General features: G+C 45.5%; 1 long non-coding RNA gene across 1 annotated transcript in view; it reads right to left on the bottom strand.

Moving 5' to 3' along the window:
- LOC138516012 (uncharacterized) overlaps window positions 1-3,455 on the bottom strand; it is a 115,813-nt gene extending 112,358 nt beyond the window's left edge. Inside the window, exons 1-2 of the long non-coding RNA XR_011282202.1 lie at window positions 3,387-3,455; window positions 3,179-3,281 (exon numbers count right to left, since the gene is read on the bottom strand). This is a non-coding gene — a long non-coding RNA (uncharacterized lncRNA). The remainder of the gene's footprint in view (window positions 1-3,178; window positions 3,282-3,386) is intronic.
- Between the last annotated feature and the right edge of the window lie 14,597 nt (window positions 3,456-18,052).

Here is an 18,052-nt window from a genome sequence, read left to right as displayed (position 1 = left end):
CAGAAAAAAAAGCAATTAGTACCCCGGTCTAACGGGCCGGGGTACTAATGGCAATAAGCCACTCGGTGGCGGGCCAATACAGCCTGAGGTAATGCCCCCGGGGCACCATTAAGGCGCCCCGGGGGCATTACCTGGGGTGGTATTGGCCCGCCACCTCATGGCTTATTGCCACAGTACAATGTCAATGCTCATGCATTATTCAGCAAGCAAGTGAGCATGATCTATTTTCTGAATAATCATGTGAGTTTGATGTGCCTGTAACTGTATCCGCACAAGAATAACTTGCAATGAGTTAGAAAATGGATGTCACTGCATCGCAGCTCATATATGGAACGCACATGCGCTAGACATCATTCTTGCACGAGGACACCTAGTATATATATATATATATATATATATATATATATATATATATATATATATATATATATATATTTCCAATTCTTTCACTCCGACTGCACGGAGTGATATTGAGCCGCACTCACGGAGTGGGATTCCGAATGCAGGCTCCCACCTCAAAACCACAGACTGCACCAGGATCCAAATGGAGTAAAAAATATTGAGCTTTATTTATCAAAAATTCTGTTTAAAAACAATTTCATTAAAAAAACCTCCATCCCACGCCCCGCCTGCCAAAGGCGCTCCACAGATTATATATATTGCACTGGCAGGTGGGAATCCATCAGCCACTATCCACAGGGGCTCATGAAAAATTCTGATTCCAGCAGTGACTTTCCCTACATGACACAGTAGAAGAAGGACGCATCACCTATCTGACTTGATATTAATGTCTCGATTTTTCTATTAGATATGGCCTCAACATTGACTTTAAATTACTTTCTGTATTCTTAGCAGTTAGGAAATCTAGTAGAGACAGTCGACTTGGAAATGTAGAGCACTAGCACCTCATGAAAAGAGGATTAACCTTCCCATCCGTCGCTGTCAGGTTCTTATTGCATTCTCTCCAACTCATTGGTGTAGGCTAACAAGACATTTTCCGGAAAATGGTAAAGGCAGTCGTGGGCTTTAGGGTCATTAAGAACGTTATTGTGAGGGAAACAAGATATTATGTGTGGCTTTCTTACCTGCCTTGGCTGATGCTGAGTTTCTTTTTAAAGTATGGCATAATAATAAAATGTTAGTTCCAATCGGCCCCAGTGGCCAGGAAACTGATTCTCAGGGGCCGGAAGTCTACAACCCGCCCTATGGTGGAAGCATGGATACAGGAGAGGCACATGATGTCTTTGATGGAGAGGGTACTCTATAGGATTCAGAAGTCAACATTTTTTGAAGATATTTGTGTAATATTTTTAACTCTGTATTGAGATTTCGAGTGGCAGTTACCTTGGGGGTGGGCATGCTAGAGGGCGCTTGTGGAGGGGGATTTACTTGGAGATGTAATGCAATGTAAGTTAACATTCCTGTTGATTTGTTTAATGAAATGTTCCAAAGTTATTGTTACAATGTAAATAACAAAAAATTCTGGGTGCACTTCCGTTTACACTGAAAGAGTGGTTGAGTGCATGAGCGAGTGAGTTTCCATGAATGCCACTACATGGTACAGGTGTAATGGTATACAGCCTTGTTCGACCCCTATAAAGTTGAACTTCGGTGTTAATTTACCATTTTTCCCATAGCACACATATACTTGATCTGTGGCCTTTTCCAAAGAAAATGTGTTGCGACAAGTTAAGATGCTGCAGAATATTCCAAAGGAACATAGCAAGAGTTCCCTTTATTTCTGTGTGTTTTGGTCTAGGATTCCTCGTGGCCTTATGATCAGTTGTGACGAGACTGGTCTCAAGTCCCTGTGGTCTCGAGATATTTGGCCAAATTCACCAAGAGCACTGATGGCGAGGGGCACTTTTTCTCTCACAAATCTACACATCGCAAGCCCCTCAATCCCAAAAGGGACTTAACAGGTGTAAACGTTTCTCGCTGTTCGAGCAAGTTGGCGGAAATTGGCACTTTGCCATTCCCTTTCAAATAACATGTATTATTCAACGGCAGATGGTCACAGACTTAATAAACAGTGATAGGGAAGGCACTGCGGAACTGTCAACCCTATGTACAAACGATATCAAAGGAGTGCTATGTACTACAAGAATATCATGGGAGTAAAATCAACACGAATGAGTGTAAAAGTCACCACTACTAAGTGCAACCTAAACAAATATGATGCAAATATCTTATTGCGCCATCAAAGTACACTTTGTGCCACCCTAAATGGCTTCCTTGGATTCACAGATCAGACTTTGCGCTTGCCCTTCCCACTTAGGAAAATGAGGAAACACATGGGGGTGGGGAGGGAGGCAAACAACAAACATGCCCCTTCTAGGACTAAGTAAAATCTATTCAAAACAAAAATAGTAAGTATATACCATCAGCGCTTTGCACTTTGCCCTGAGATAATTCATTTGTTTTACTACTAATTCGCAATGAAGGTCTTTAAACTAGAACAACACATTTCATCTGTAAATGTATTCTATTAGGGCAGCCAGCACGTGTTTCGACAAGATTGTCTTTTTCAAGGCTGTTTCCAAATGAAAAAGGTAAATCAATGCATAACATTCCAAACATACGAGTTATATACAAATGCATACTATTACAGTTCTATGGTATAGATTGTCCTGCCAATCAATATAAAACAAAAGTACATACCATTGGTAGGAGTTGGGAGGGGTAGAAATCATTAGTCAGTCAGAGATCTCATTGCCATGCATATTTGCAGCATACATCTCTAATGGCGGTCTGTGATATATCATGTACAGTCTTATCTATGTGCGCGTTACATTCATAAACTGTTTCTAAGATTAATCAATTATTTGGTATTTTAACCTAGAGAGAATGTTTGACACACACATAATCATTAATTTAGTTGTAACTGCTGTGGGCAGGATAGTTGTGCACTCAGAATGATTGGATTATGTTTAGCATTAGTTCAGGGGATGCCGTGTGCAAGTTTGGTGGGAGCATGCATTAGTGAGTGTTAACTCACCCCCAAGCTTGTGTGAATAATTTGAGATTTATAGTATAAATTGGCCTTATTTGGCCACTCACTGAGATTCTGTAAAGTTCAGTCTGGTCTATAATATGTAAATGGTTAACAATTAATAATACGCAAAACAGCATTATAGTCTTAACTTAATAAACAATATGTAAAGCTAGAGGCTCATACCGTTCGTGATAACAGTAGAGTCTTCCTTATCTGTTTATATAACATCTGGTTGGTTTATCATAAAGGATGTGTCAGTCGCCAGCGTTCAAATTAGCTGTGGCTCCTGCGTAAAGGAAGCCTTTGATTAGGTGTGCAGTAACAACATTTTATCTGCTGTCTGGAATAAGCAGTCTACTAAGGTTAAAGCCCGTCCAAGACATTTACTTACTTTAGCCTGTGCCGCTGTCCTGTCCGGAATCACCCAATGCAAGCCGTGTGCTTTCGCATTGCGGCCGCCATCTTTTTTTGATTTAAATATCACGGGTCCACGTTCTCGTGCAATGTAATGTCGTAACTTGCCTCTTGTGCAGCTTGATGGGAAATGTAGTCCCGATAGTGAGTTACTAATTATATAATGAGTAAATGAGAAAATATATTTTGGCACGCGAATATGCACTTTTTCCTGTTTCAATAAGTTATGAGACTGGAATGTTCCGAAATGGGAAGGTACTGCAAGTTAGTCTAGCTGTTGATACAATTTTTGGGGATAGGCGCTCATGTTAACCGCGATGGCGCCACTTGCTGCATGTGTGATCTTATGGGATATGTAGTCCCATAAGCTGGTCTATAGTTGTGTAATAGGTATATATGTGGGAGCGCACATAATGTGCTATTGAAATAACTTGCCTGTTGATCTGGTTATCTGTTGAAATTGTGGGTGCACAAAGGTCCATTGCACAACAAGTTATCATATCACACTTTTGGTCATAATCCATGTTAGGCAAAGTTTGAATGCAGTACCCTCTGGGAAAACTACAAACAACTATAACTATAGGTTTGTGCAACCCAACCTTTGGTATAAGCTTTGTACTGCACAGTTTTGGTATCATGTGGAGCAGCCAGGCTTATCTCAACCGGGGAAATGTGAGCTGTAGTGAGTTAACACAAAGATTCACAAACTCTTACACTCAAGGTTACTTGAATAAACAATTAATAATGTATTTATCAGTCAGTTATAAAGCCTTCTTCAGAAGGGAGCAATACAAAAGTAACACACAAATATACTTCCATATTGTACACTCTGAGTTTCTGAATCAGACAAGACTGTTTTGGGATGCCCACAGACACAACCTACACCCACAGGTGACTTTACATTACTGTGGCATTCAAAATACTCTTTAACAAGTAAGTAAAAGGCAAAGGTAATTAGAACACAAGAAGTACACATTTTCATAAGCAGGGCAAATACATTCAGACAGTACTTAGAAATTCATTCAATTCAATAGGCTAAGCCAAAGTCAATAGGCACAGTATTTGTATAGGATGCAGCACTTCAGGTAAGTAAATGGAAAAGTCTTTGCACACGTTCTTAGGAGTCTTTGGTAAAAAGATCAATCAAATGTAGGGCCACAAGCTGATTAGACTTGTGAGTTGCAGAAGTTACAAGCACTTCCACATTAAGAGGTAAGTTCTCTTATGCTAGTTTTACATTACCTTAGTAAAGAAGAAAAAGTTTCAGCTGAAGACTTCTGTTCTGTGCAGCTCTGCAGATCTCACTGTTCCCTGGCCTCAATTGTGGGGACAAGAGAGAGGATGCCGGGGGACTCCTGCACTGCACTGGCACCGTAAAAGCTGGCAACTGGAAAACTTTACTTTCAGTGGCAGTTTTGCGTTTCAGATACTTGCAGTACAGCAAATAGCAATAAGAGCGGTTTCTCGCTGCCACGATGGAGTTTCTTCACATCTGAGGTTTCACACTCGACTGAGAGGGGGTCAGGCTTGGGCAGTCCTGTTTCATGGGAGTCCGGAGGATCTTCCAACAGCTTTAGGCCAGCTTACAAGCAACACACACAATCTGGTGTCCCCCTCCCTGGCTCTACGGTTTCCTGCAGCAACTCTGAGGAAATTCAACCTGCTCCGAGATCTGTGTCCAGGTGGCTTACTTGGGAGTTGATTGGTCCTACCAACTCAAAGGGAGAAGTCGTCCTTTGCAGGGCTTCTCTGTTGATGCAAACTTGGTGATTCGGACCTGCAGAAGGGCTTCACCGGGCAAACCAATGGTCCAGGAGTTGCAGCAGCTGTCCTCTTCAAGCTATTCGTCGCTTTCTTCATCCAGTGGTCGACTCTGTATTCCAAGCCAAAATGACTCACCTTTTATTCAGTTCTCTCCCATTTATTCCAGCCTAGCTGTCACTCACCTAGCAGGGTGGCTGTCCTTACCAGTCAGCCAGCCAATCACCACAGAGTGCATTTGGGTCTCCTAGGAGACCAAGCACAGGGAGTTTCGGCACCTCCCTCACTTCCTGTCTACCCCAGACACTCGGGCACCAGAGGCGGGTTTCATGCCTGAAGTCCGCCAAAAGTGAATGAACAAAGAGAACAAACCTGGCTTGGTATGCAGAGAAAAACTCGAGAAGGACCTTTCCACAAAGACATGTCAAAAAAAGAAGATCGGGAACCATTTTAACAAAGGAGGCTCAGGCGCCATCTTGAAAAACATTGCTCCCACAATTAAACGTTACCGGAGCTGCGAACAGTTTGTGGGAAAAATCATGCTAGTTCATTGTAAAACCACTGCCACTAGCCATTCTGAGGGGAAAGGGTAACATTTGACTGTTACATGAGTAACTAGACACAAGGGATACTAAGCAACCACTTCAGCACTCTATGGTAAGATAGGGTGTGCTGGGTCTAGAATTTTAAAGGACTAAGTGAAGTCAATTTCACTCCACTGCTCTGGGAAACAGTAGTTGATCCCAGAGAAGGTATTTAAACCTTGGGAAGCCTGGAAGACTTCCCTGTGCCACTGCACTGAAGGTGCTGTGCGACACAATTGTACAAGATGATGCCTATGGAATTGGTTACACTCTATAACCAAAAGAAACACAGTGTATAAAATCACATCAAAACACATGAGAGAGAGGGAAAAATGGTCTCACTCTCTCCAGGTAAAAAAATCAAGTCCTCAAAATCCATAAAAGTTGTTGGGGCTCTCTAAGGTGGAGGGAACTAACACATTTTTGAGAATTCTCCCTAACAATCCATTACATAAGTGTGTAGTAATAAGGTTTGTTTACATATGCAGTTGCCCTCTAGCTTCAAAGCCTTTATTATGTCATGGACGATGTATGCTTAACATAGTGATCAGGATTTATCCAAAGTCTCAATATTCACAGATTAATTAGATAAGTAATAACATATGGTTTTCTAAAGTTATTCTGCAGTTCCATTCTTTGGTCTCATGTTAGAGGAGACGCTGATTCTAGCGCTGCGTATCTCATAAAGCCAATGTGGCGTAATAGTAAAATAATCTAAAACTGTCTGGGCACGATTAGATATTATTGAAACTGTTGTCATGCATAAGTGTCTATAGATTGTTTCAATATACTTGTGTTAAAATTCATTAAAAAAACATTCATTTCCTGGTCCTTATTGAGACCGACTGATGCTCATCCGAGCACACAAATGCATCTCGCTTCCTTTAGGTGTAATTTGAGTGTGAGGTCACACCCACGTTTATTGCATTTGGCTTTCATCAGATCTATACATTGAAGGTCCTTTTTGCATTCCTCCCAATGTACCGCCAATGGCATTTTTGGATCTTGGCTGCCAAGATTTGAGATTTGAGAAATGTTCTCTGATTCTTGAGCGGAGCTCTCAAATTGTACTCCCTATGTAAAGTTTACTACATATGCAAATAATCGCATATACTACAAATGTAGTTTTGAAGTGAATACAATCTTTTATCTCAATCTCTGAGCATTCATTATATATGAAGCTTGTGCAGTCTCAATGTGACGTCTCTATGTATGTTACTCAGAAGGCCTGAACCATGCATGTTCAGAACCACCTCAGTGTGTGTATTTGCATTTAGTATCCTAAAGTTTATTACCAGTAGATATCAACCATCTGGCTTAGACACTGGAAATAGTGCTGTGTTGTATGGGTTAGCATGTTGTACTAGAACCCCTTGATGTAATAATCGATCCACCATAATCTATAAATGTAGAATGACCTGTGCTTTGATTAGATATTGGCGCTCATTACGAGTCCGGTGGTAACCTGCCGGTTTTTCCGACTCGGTTACCGCCAGACTCGTATTACCATTCCGCCTCCGTGATTCCCGTAATTACCGGGGCATTACAACCCCGGTGATCTGGGAATTCCGGAGGCGGAATTCGGTAAATCCCCATTCCCATTGAGTCCGTTAGGACTCAATGGGAATGGGCACCATGGAAACACCGGCACCATCACGTGATGGTGCCGGTGTTTCCACGTCCGCCTGCAGGCGGGCGGTGTTAAACCCGCCAGGTCAGACCTGGCGGGAATGACACCTCCGCCTGCAGGACTCGAGATCACCCGTAATGGAAACAACGGTGGCGGCGTGTATACCGCCACCGTTATTTCCATACCGGGTGACTCGTAATGGGGCCAATTGTCTCTAAGGCATTGGTGTTGCAAACCCTGCCATTTTATGTGGAGGACAATCTATGTCATGTCCTACATGATTTTTGAATAATTGTGCTGAACCTAAAACAGTCCATGAGATTGCATAAACATTTGCTAAGTCTTTTTCACCTTCTTCAAAAAAAGATGGTTCAGTTTCTTCTTCCCCTTTAAGGCTTTCCCTAGCCTATATCCTGGGCCAGTCTTGTTCTGCTAAATGTCTATTTGTGCTATGTGCAACGTAGACCAAATAGTGCCTCTATTCCTTTTGGATGTTCCCCTTCAAGTTGTGTTGTAACTATGTACACTTTATTTTCCAAAACCACTTCTCCTGTGGGAGTAATAACTTCTACTTTCTGATCAGTAGGAATGCGATATAAAACGGTCTTGTGCCATTGTCTGCATATGCATACCAGAATCTGTATTACTAGACACTCATTTGTGTTTTTAGTCACTGATATTATCCTGTGCATCTGGCAGGCTTCTGCTCTCCCTTGGGCAGTGAGCCCTGTTTCTTCTCTTTCTTTGAAGGAGAAGAAGGATAGTCTTTATCTCTGTATCTTTGTGGTTGCCTCAGCTGTGTCCTATCTCTTAACAAATAGTTACTTCTCTCACCACTTCTGCCCTTATAGGATCTTCTACTCCAACCAGATTCCTGCCTAAGACCTGTACTATCCCTCTCTACACATACTGTTTTGCTGTGAGTGGACTCTCTCACTTCTCTTATAGTGGGCAGACTGGAAGCCTGTATCCTTCCCTTTCTACCTCTATCTGAGAAGGTGTTTCTGCCTGGTTCCTGTCTGGTACCTGTAGTGCTAGAAGGTGGTGCCCTTTTAGTGTGCTTACTCTCACTTAACTCTTTCCTTGTCCCCTCCCTGGGGTGTCTACCCAAGTGATCTTTACAAAGGGACCTGTAAATAGCTGTCATGATTTGACCAAATTAGAATTTCTTTTCATGTTCACAGGGCAGCACTACAAGTTGCCTGACAACCTCTAGTCTCACTGATTCTCCTTTTATTAGTTGCATGAGCAATCCCTCTACCATGGGAGTATTGCCCCAGCTATTGCCATCCTAAACACATTGCTACTTCTCCACCCTGGGATCCCAGCATCTCTTCCAGAATGGTGGTTGGTGCTGCCATTGAAAGACTCCCTATAACATGAAGGTATAGCCAACTACATACTGAAGTCCAGCTATCACATTGCTCCATGGGTGGATAACAACCTGTTGGCATTATGACTGCTAAAGCACTCTGCCTCTGCTAAGGAGTGACTTGAGGGTAGTCTGCCTCTAGATGGCTCAATTTAGTGGAATACCATCTAGGAATGTCCTCTTGCCTAGTGGGGCAGGTGCTCATTAAGGCTGTGAGGGTCTGGAATGGAAGTGTTCCTTCCTACACTGCTATTACTGGTCTAGGTGCTGCTGGTGCAGTCCCAAAGCTCTGTACTCTGCAGCTTGTGCACTGACACTGTCAAAGTGTCTCCTCAGAAGTTAATAGTGTTCTTGGGTGTAGGGGTCATTTGCCTCACTATGTAGGTGGTACCTAAGTATGTGCTCTAATGTTAACCCTTCCATAGCAAAAGGGTCATGCCTATCCCTGGTAGATGGATATGTCTAATCTCTGTGAAACACATTCTGGTGGTCTACCTATTGCAAAGCTAACTCAGGATATCGCTAAGGCTCATACCTTATTTGGTATGGGTCCCTTCTAACAAATAGGTTTACAGACCTGCCCTCTGGCCTGATGCCAGTTGTCTTCATATAGGTAAACCGGGTCTCCCCTGGCAATCCTCCATGAACATCAACTGCAACTGTAAAGTTGGTGTTAACAACTCTAAAAATTACTTCATTTAGCCATCTGGTTATTGCTTGGCAGCTATCCACATTTATTGGGATACCAATACCTTGCTTAGCCATTCTAGTATCTCTTAGCTTAATAGCTCATAAGAGTACTTGGTTGGAAAGACACCCTGTTCATCAATAGAGTGTTTTTAATACCCTTTTATGCAATTCCTTGTACCCCAGGTTTGTACCAACCCCCTTAGCCCCACTTCAGTAGCAAAGTAGGGAGAATATGTTAGGGTGTAGAATTGTTTAAGCTGTTGGGTTCCATCTGGAATCTGCCTCACACAGCCTTTCCTCCACCACAAGAGGTGTGTCCTAGACACCCCCAGTATGAGTTGTGATAGGAATAGAGGTAGAGAAAGGCATATACATGTCACTATGAATAAGAAGACCAACACACCCCTGAAGTGGGTAGCTACTTTGACTCATCTTCACAGGACCGATTTACTAAAGTCACACATATTTTATTGATGATCCACTGCTCAAACCTTCTACTGTTCCCTTTATCATCAAAACGTGCACAATACACAGTGTATCAATATACAGCACTTAAAAAAGATGCCACACTCATAAGGCATATGTTCAAAGGGTTCTGACATGATTAGCAGTAATGAAAATCATTGAATGCTCTTACACTCTCCTGTATAGTGTAATTCATTTTATTTTGCCACCCCACGGATGGGGTGGACGTCCGTACAGTGGAAAATGCAAAGAAGCACTGTAAGGACCTTAGGATCTGAAGCCAGGTGAAGGCAAAAGCAGCCCGCGAGGGCAGGTTCTTCCATAGGGGTGCACTCTGCAGTCCGCCATCATGTATCAGCCCTCACCTCCGGGTCCTGAAGGGGATCAACTCAGCGGTTTTTGTCCAGGTCCTTGTTGGAGGCACGTATCCAAGCGGCTGGTGAGTACTCACAGGATGAACCTTTCCACAGATCTAGTATGTCCTGCATGAGTATGCATTAATTGAGCAAGTCTGTGCTTTTGAGGGCATGCATATTGCATAATTCTTGTCTGGCATGCAGCCTCCTGCGGGTACTGGAAGTATGTTATGGCAAAAATCTGTGACGTGGACAGGTGTATAAATTAGCTCAGTCAGCCTTTGGTGAAAAAGTATACTTGTTGGCATGCAATGCAAGCTGCAGCAGCAAGGCCTCACACAAGAACAGTTGCCAGATTGAGATGTTGAGGGCATGTGGGGTGTATTCATGCACACCTCCTCTATCGGTTATTCAACTGTGTCAGATGATTGCACCATCTTCACTCAGCAGCTGAGACTGGTACATGTGTATGGATGTGTGATCATGGCAATTTAGTGCATTTGACATCTGGATCAACAACGGGACCTGTTAGGCCACTGAACATGGGCATCCATGGTATCTCATCATGATAGTTGTTTGTGTTGGCAGTGACAACATTGCTGGTTGATCCTCAGCAATGGGTGCGTGTATGTGTTGCATGCTTTCATGTTGGGCTGTCAGGGGTGAATGCGGCTAGATGTGGTTGGATGGAGATGTGCCTATGGTGCTACGACACATGTAGCCAGATGCCTTTTCCATGGCCCAGCCTGAAGACTTCACTTGGGATACTACTTCATTGGTATTTTGATGTGAAATTAGTTGTTGTCATGTACATGTGGCCACACATCAATGTGCTATGTTCACATGTGCATTTCTTATCCTTGTGGCTGTCATTTTGCTTTCCTTTGTAAGACTGGACTCATTCTGATTTTCAAGCATGGGTTTGTGTGTGTGGACGGTTGCGTGTTGAATAATGCTGACAGCATGCTACTGATACTATTTAGGAGAGCACACATGCAAAGGCACTTATGATTGATTCCTATGTTCCCTTGTCTTTTTCCCTTTTCCACAGTTGCAGCAGCTGGAGAAGATGGCATGAGCTGTGCTGTGGATCTGCAACCCAAGAACAGGTCCTCCAGATGTAGGCACAGGCCCTGGGCATGCCTAGTTGTATCCACCTCCTCTCAGGGCGATGTATCTGGGGGAGCATCTCATGCATCTTCCAATGCTGCTGAGGAGGAGTGCCAGGATTCCATCATCATGTTGGACACCTCAGCAGCAGCGGGACAGGGTGGTGGTGACGTTTCCACACAGGGGCTCCAAGGAACGGAGACGTCATTCGAGGTGCCTGGTGGAGGAGAAGGAGGAGGAGGCCATTGCAGTCCTGCCCACCGTGTCAGGTGGGGGTATGGAAGGGGATTTGCAGGCTGCAATCCTGGCCCTGAGACAGGACATTGTGTAGTACACCGTGGAGGGATCAGCACAACCTCCTGTCCCATGGTCATCTATTGAAGAACTAACCACCTTCACCCAAACAGAGCCTGCACTTCCAGCCAATGAGGCCATCCATGATGAAATGCTGTCACTGCTTGAGGCAGTAGACATCTCTCTGTTATACTGTTCATGGAAGTCATGTGCTGCTTGAACAACATCACGGTCAGGTGTGCTGCCTCTTGGCACAACTGGCAAGAGCACTGCAAGGCGGTGGGCACATGAGGCAGCCATTTCCAGGACCAAGGCCGAGACTTTAGAGAGGTTGGTTGTCATCCTGAAGGAGTCTTGCAGGACAGTGGAGGAGATTGAGTCAAGGATGATGAAGGCCCTGCAAGCCCTCTTGGAAACAATGGAGGCCCTCCTGCAAGATGTGGAAAGTGAATCGGATTCTGCTGAAGCATTGTCAGAGATTTTGATGGTTGTTAGGCGGAAACCTGTGCAGCTCCCTCTGGGACCACTGCAAAAGATTTAGGACTACAGGTGTTGCGATGAACCCACTTGGTAGCAGTCTGTACCACACAGATTCAATTGGTAGCTGTGGCTGAGCAGTCAGACTTCTCTCAAGAAAAGTTGGTCAGTATAGGGAACATACAAGATAGGGTAATTCTTCGCAGCATAACGAGTAAACACGCAACCAGGCTTTAGTATAAAAGTAGCAAGTTATTTATTAATAACAGAACATCTACGGAAATTACTAAAGCGAACCACGGCAAACAAATCAAAATACAATTACTCTGCAGAATGGAACAAAGCTCAATCCCCGAAAACACAATATCGACAACTCTAGGTCCTACGGTACCACTTATTTTCAGACAGAGATGTATACCTCAACCCAGATGACACTCGAATATTTCGTGAGGAAGGGAGAGAAGAGATAGGCAGGTAATGAAGTCAACACGGTTCGTACTGAAGCAGGTAAAAATGCAAGGAAGGAAGGCATTAATCACACTAGATCATACAGTTCGGCGGCCAGGCCCACTCGGTGAGAGGTATGGCACGATGTCCTGGAAAGTCTCTATGGGTGATGCGTTCAAGTCTCAGTTAGCAGTTTGATTAGCGACAGGTTGAACCAGTTCAGAACAAAGAGTGAATAAAGCTTGGAGGCAACCCAACGGAACGGAGAGGAAACAGATACCTCACACTGACCGATCGATAAGGGAAGCCAGGCGGTTACGGTACCTTGTTGTGGAAGACCACTCCAGCGGGGGCAGTTGTTCCTGGTGGTGGATGCACGACGGGTCTTGGCCAAGAGAAGAGATGATCTCGTCGTCGAAGAGAAGATGTCCGGTGCACCACCAGGGAAGAAACCAGCCGCGGAGGGCTTCGTCACAAGGCACCACCTTTTGATCACGATGTCGGAGTAGTGGCTATCCGGTTGCCGGGTGCTCTGCACGGGCAATTCGACCACTGCGTCCAGTGCGATCAAAAAGCACAAAGAAGAAGAAGACTGGTTGTTCCCACCAGCCAGGGAAAGAGCCTCTCCGCCAGGGAGATCTCTTCTGTCGTCGGGAGATTGTGAGACGGTTCTGCAGGGCTCCACCGGAGGTGTCGTCGTGCAGGTCGGCTCAGCGTTACCCTCGTCGGATTTCTTAGGTCCAGTGGCGACGTTCCTAAAGATCCAGTCCCAAAAGCCCTGCTTTTATGCAGACGTCCCCCATTCATTCAGCCTAGCTTGTCAATCAATGCATGCTAAGTGGTGAGCGGGAAGGCTCACCACCTGGGCCAATCACTCCAGAGTGCGACCTGAGTTGGCAAGGCAACTCGGTCCAGGGTGCCTAAACCCCCTCCCACACCCCTGAGGTAACCCAGACAGAATGGCGCCACCTTCGCGGGTCTCTGTCCAGAGGCCCGCCAAAAGTGGAACAAAGGGCTCAACCTTTGGTTTAGGAGTCACAGAGAAAAACACAGACGCCATTTTACAACCCGAGTTCTGGCAGAAAATACCACTCGATAAACTTATTTAAGATAAGTAGATCGGTGGTACGTTGGAGATTAACGAAAAACAGTATCAATCTTCAACAATGGGACGAATCCCATAGGGTTATGCTCGGGGTCGAACATAACAAGTAGTTTCCACTGCCACCAGCCAAAACTCGACGAGGGGGGGCGGGACAGTGCCCCCTCGAGTAACAGATCCAGGAGTAATCGAATTACCCCTACTAGCACGTCCACAATAAGATGGTTGGTACTAGTTCTGTTAGTAAATTTAGGTCTAGTAAAGCCAATGGTGACTTTACATGCCCGGGGAGACGGTAGTCAGTCCCCAGGTATGGAGTCTATGGTGGGGGGACCAGCTAGGGTGCCCCCGTGTCACGACACGTAGGGTGCGGATTGACACACATAGAAAAACTTATGAGACCCTATGGAGTAAAAGACCCCATAGCCCATCGAACACATTGACAACTCAAAAGAATCACACACATACATGTCCAAGAGTGAGAGGAAAAGGGTCACACTCTTGGCAGGATGGAAAAAACAAACTCCAGAAATCCAGCAAAGCTGCTGGGGGACTCACTAGGTTAGGAAATTCAGCCTAAACAGAGAATTCTCCCTAACACTCGCCCCCCCCAGACTAAGGGACACTCCTGGATGAATCTCATACCTCTAGTCGATGATATACATCCTAGAGAGACCATCAGCATTTTGGTGGTGACACCCTGACCTGTGCTCAATGGTGAAATCGAACCCTTGCAGGCAGATCGACCATCTCAGTAGTTTCGGGTTTTCCCCTTTCATTTGCATTAACCATCTCAAGGGTTGGTGGTCAGTCTGAATAACAAAAGTAGAACCATACAAGTACGGCCTAAACTTCTTCAGAGCCCACACGATAGCAAAGCATTCTCTTTCGATTGTTGCCCACCTTGTTTCAGGATCCTTCAGCTTGCGGCTGATGTAGCAAACGGGGCGCTCCCTACCTTTCCCATCCAGTTGACTGAGTACGGCACCTATCCCTACATTGGAAGCGTCTGTCTGCACAATGAAGTGTTGGCGGTAATCAGGAGCTCTGAGTACTGGGGCTTGGCAAAGAGCCTTTTTCAGGTTTTCAAAAGCCTGATTGCACTCCTCGTTCCATTTAACCTTTTTAGGGAATTTGGGCGAGGAGATGACATTCAGTGGAGAAGCTATGGTCCCATAGTTCTCTATGAAATTCCTGTAATACCCGGTGAGGCCTAGGAAGGCTCTCACCTGAGTCTGAGTAGTCGGTGTTGTCCAATTTTGCACAGCTTCAATCTTACTGAGCAAAGGCCTTATTTCTCCACCGCCTACCTCATGCCCAAGGTAGACTACCTTACTCTGTCCAATTTGGCATTTACTCGCCTTTATGGTCAGATTGGCTCGTCCAAGAGCCTGCAAAACATCTCTCAGGTGGGTTACATGTTCGTCCCAGGAATTGCTGAACACTGCTATGTCATCCAAGCATGCCATGCAGAAGTCCTCCATCCCGGTTAGAACCTGGTTTACCATCCGTTGAAACGTAGCAGGTGCATTTTTTAGTCCGAAAGGCATTACTGTAAACTGGTATAAACCAACGGGGGTAGAAAATGCAGTTTTCTCCTTGGCATGGTTGGTCAGGGCTATTTGCCAATAGCCTGACGTCAAGTCAAATGTGCTGAGGAACTTGGCAGCGCCAAGTTTAACCACCAACTCATCTGTCCTTGGCAAAGGGTGGGCATCAGTCGTGGTGACTGCGTTAAGAGCTCTATAATCCACGCAGAATCTAAGTTCTTTAGATCCGGCCTTTGGTACTAACACAACTGGGCTAGACCATGGACTAGTAGAGGGCTCTATTACCCCGAGATCAAGCATCTTGCTGACCTCGCCTTTGATGTGGGTTCTTACGTTTTCTGACATGCGATATCCTCTGCTTTTGACAGGCGGACAGTCACCAGTGAGTATTTCGTGCTGGCCCCAAGGGGTCAAGCCTGGTGGGAGCGAGAACAGAGAGGCAAACTGATTCAACATAGACTTGCACTCTTCTTGTTGCTCGGGTGTCAGATTGGAGGAGAGATTTACTCCTTCAATTTTTTCATCTAAAGGTAAGCCTCTGAGGAGATCCGGAAGAGCTTCACTCTCTTCTTCTTCCTCCGCCGATGCTAGAAGCAACGCTCCTACATCAGGTCGTGAGACATACGCTTTAATTCGGTTGGTGTGAAAGACTGTCGGAGCCTCCTTGGGGTTGCCCAAGTCCACCAGATAGTTAACCTCGCCAAGCTTACCCACTACTCGGTAGGGTCCCATCCATTTATCTTGCAAGGCCCTCTGCCTTGTGGGGATCATAACAAGAACAAGCTGGTTTTGAGCGAACTCAACCATGTTAGCCTTTTGATCGTGCCAGTGCTTGACCAATGCTTGTCCAGATTTCAAGTTATCGCTTGCTTCTGTCATCAGGTGCGACATTCTCCTCCGGAGACCTATCACGTAGTCAGTCACTCTGACTGGCTTGGGGGAAGGAGCACTCTCCAACCCCTCCTTAATCAGGGCCAATGGACCTCTGACGGGATGACCATAGAGCAGTTCGAAGGGAGAGTAGCCTACTCCCTCCTGAGGGACTTCTCTATACGCAAAAAGAAGGCATGGCAGTAGAAGGTCCCACTTACGTTTAAGGGGTTCTTCTAGAGCACCTATCATGCTCTTCATGGTTCGGTTGAACCGTTCTACCAACCCATTGGTTTGTGGGTGGTAAGCCGTTGAGAACTTGTAAGTTACCCCGCAGGTTTTCCACATGGCTTTCATGTAGTGGGACATAAAATTTGACCCCCTGTCAGAGATAACTTCCTTAGGAAATCCGACCCTAGTAAAAATACCAAGGAGGGCCTTAGCCACAGCCGGAGCTGTAACAGTCCTCATAGGAATTGCCTCAGGATACCTAGTAGCATGGTCTACTACAACAAGTATAAACCTGTTGCCTGAGGAGGTTGGAGGATCAAGGGGACCAACGATATCAATCCCTACTCTCTCAAATGGGACTCCCACAACGGGAAGAGGCACTAACGGTGCCACATTCTTGGACCCAACCTTACCAGAGATCTGGCAGGTATGGCAGCTTCTGCAGTGTTTTTCTACTTCGGCCCCATCTTTGGCCAATAGAAGTAGAGCGAGAGCCTTTCCTTAGTCTTCTTGAAACTCAAGTGACCAGCCAAAGGAATCTCGTGGGCTAACTGCAAGAACTGTGGTCTGTTCTCTTGGGGTACTACAAGGCGTTTGTAGTCTCCAGGTGCAGACTCGGTCGGTTCACTATAGAAGAGGCCATCTTCCCAGTGCAACCTATGTTTCCCAGGCTCTTGCCCTTCAGCCTGAGTTTTTGCCTGACGGCGAAGACCTTCCAGAGTTGGACATTCTCTCTGTCCCTTACTGAAGTCCGCCCTGCTGGGTCCACCTTCTGCCAGTAACGACTGCAGCTCAGGATGGTCAACAGGATCCAGATCTCCAATGAGTTCTTGGCCTTCCATTAGCTCTTCTTCAGAGTCTAATTCTACCATACAGGGTTGTATTTCCCCCTCAGCCTCAGCTGGAGGTGGAGTTACGGGTGTGACGTTGGACAACCGCGGGGAAGTCCGTGTCGGCTGCATTGGAATGTGGGCTGTTGGTTTCGGTTTAGAAGTTTTAGGTTTCCCTTTTACTTCTGTGTTCCTCGAGACAGCGGCCGCCATTTCCAATGGAGCAGGAGTGATTTCTTTCTTCATCATCTCCCCGAGAGTTCCGCGCAGGGTCCTCTCTCTTACAGGTCTGGTTAGCTCCTGTAACCGTTTACTAGGAGGTCTGGGAGTATGCGATACAACTCCGAGAGTTTTCAGATCGTTACCCAACAGTACGCGTCCTGGTACCTCACTCTGTATGCTGACAGGTATCTTTACAGTCATGTCGTTACACTGGATGAGAACTGGTAATTGGGGAAGCATCTGCACAGGCCCTCCAGCTAACTTGGTGAGGCGTTTGGGTGCCTTAGCAACATCCTCAGCCTGAAAAAACGATTTATCCACCACAGTTATGCTGGCCCCAGTGTCCCTAATGGCAGGCGTCTCCTGACCATTCACCTGGACACTGTCCTTATAATACTCTTTAGTATTATCGGGGATAGAATTATAGACATCTAAATTCTGTTGTTCCCACAACCCCAGAGATACTAAAGAAACGCTGGCTGAGACTCCAATGGGTTCGTCAGCTAGCAGTAGAAAGTTTCCACTTGCCATTTGGACTTCCTCCTCTGGAGCGAAGGCTAAGGAGACAAGCTGGACCCCTGAAGGTTTACCCTTACATCTGGGATCTCCTTTCACGTGATCAGTCGAGCCACAAACAAAGCATTTCCCGAAT

Source organism: Ambystoma mexicanum, chromosome 6q, assembly GCF_040938575.1.
Source record: "Ambystoma mexicanum isolate Mex_15411 chromosome 6q, UKY_AmexF1_1, whole genome shotgun sequence".
Taxonomy (NCBI): Eukaryota; Metazoa; Chordata; class Amphibia; order Caudata; family Ambystomatidae; genus Ambystoma; species Ambystoma mexicanum.
Note: the sequence above shows the minus strand (reverse complement) of the source record. Positions and strands in the feature narration are given on the sequence as shown.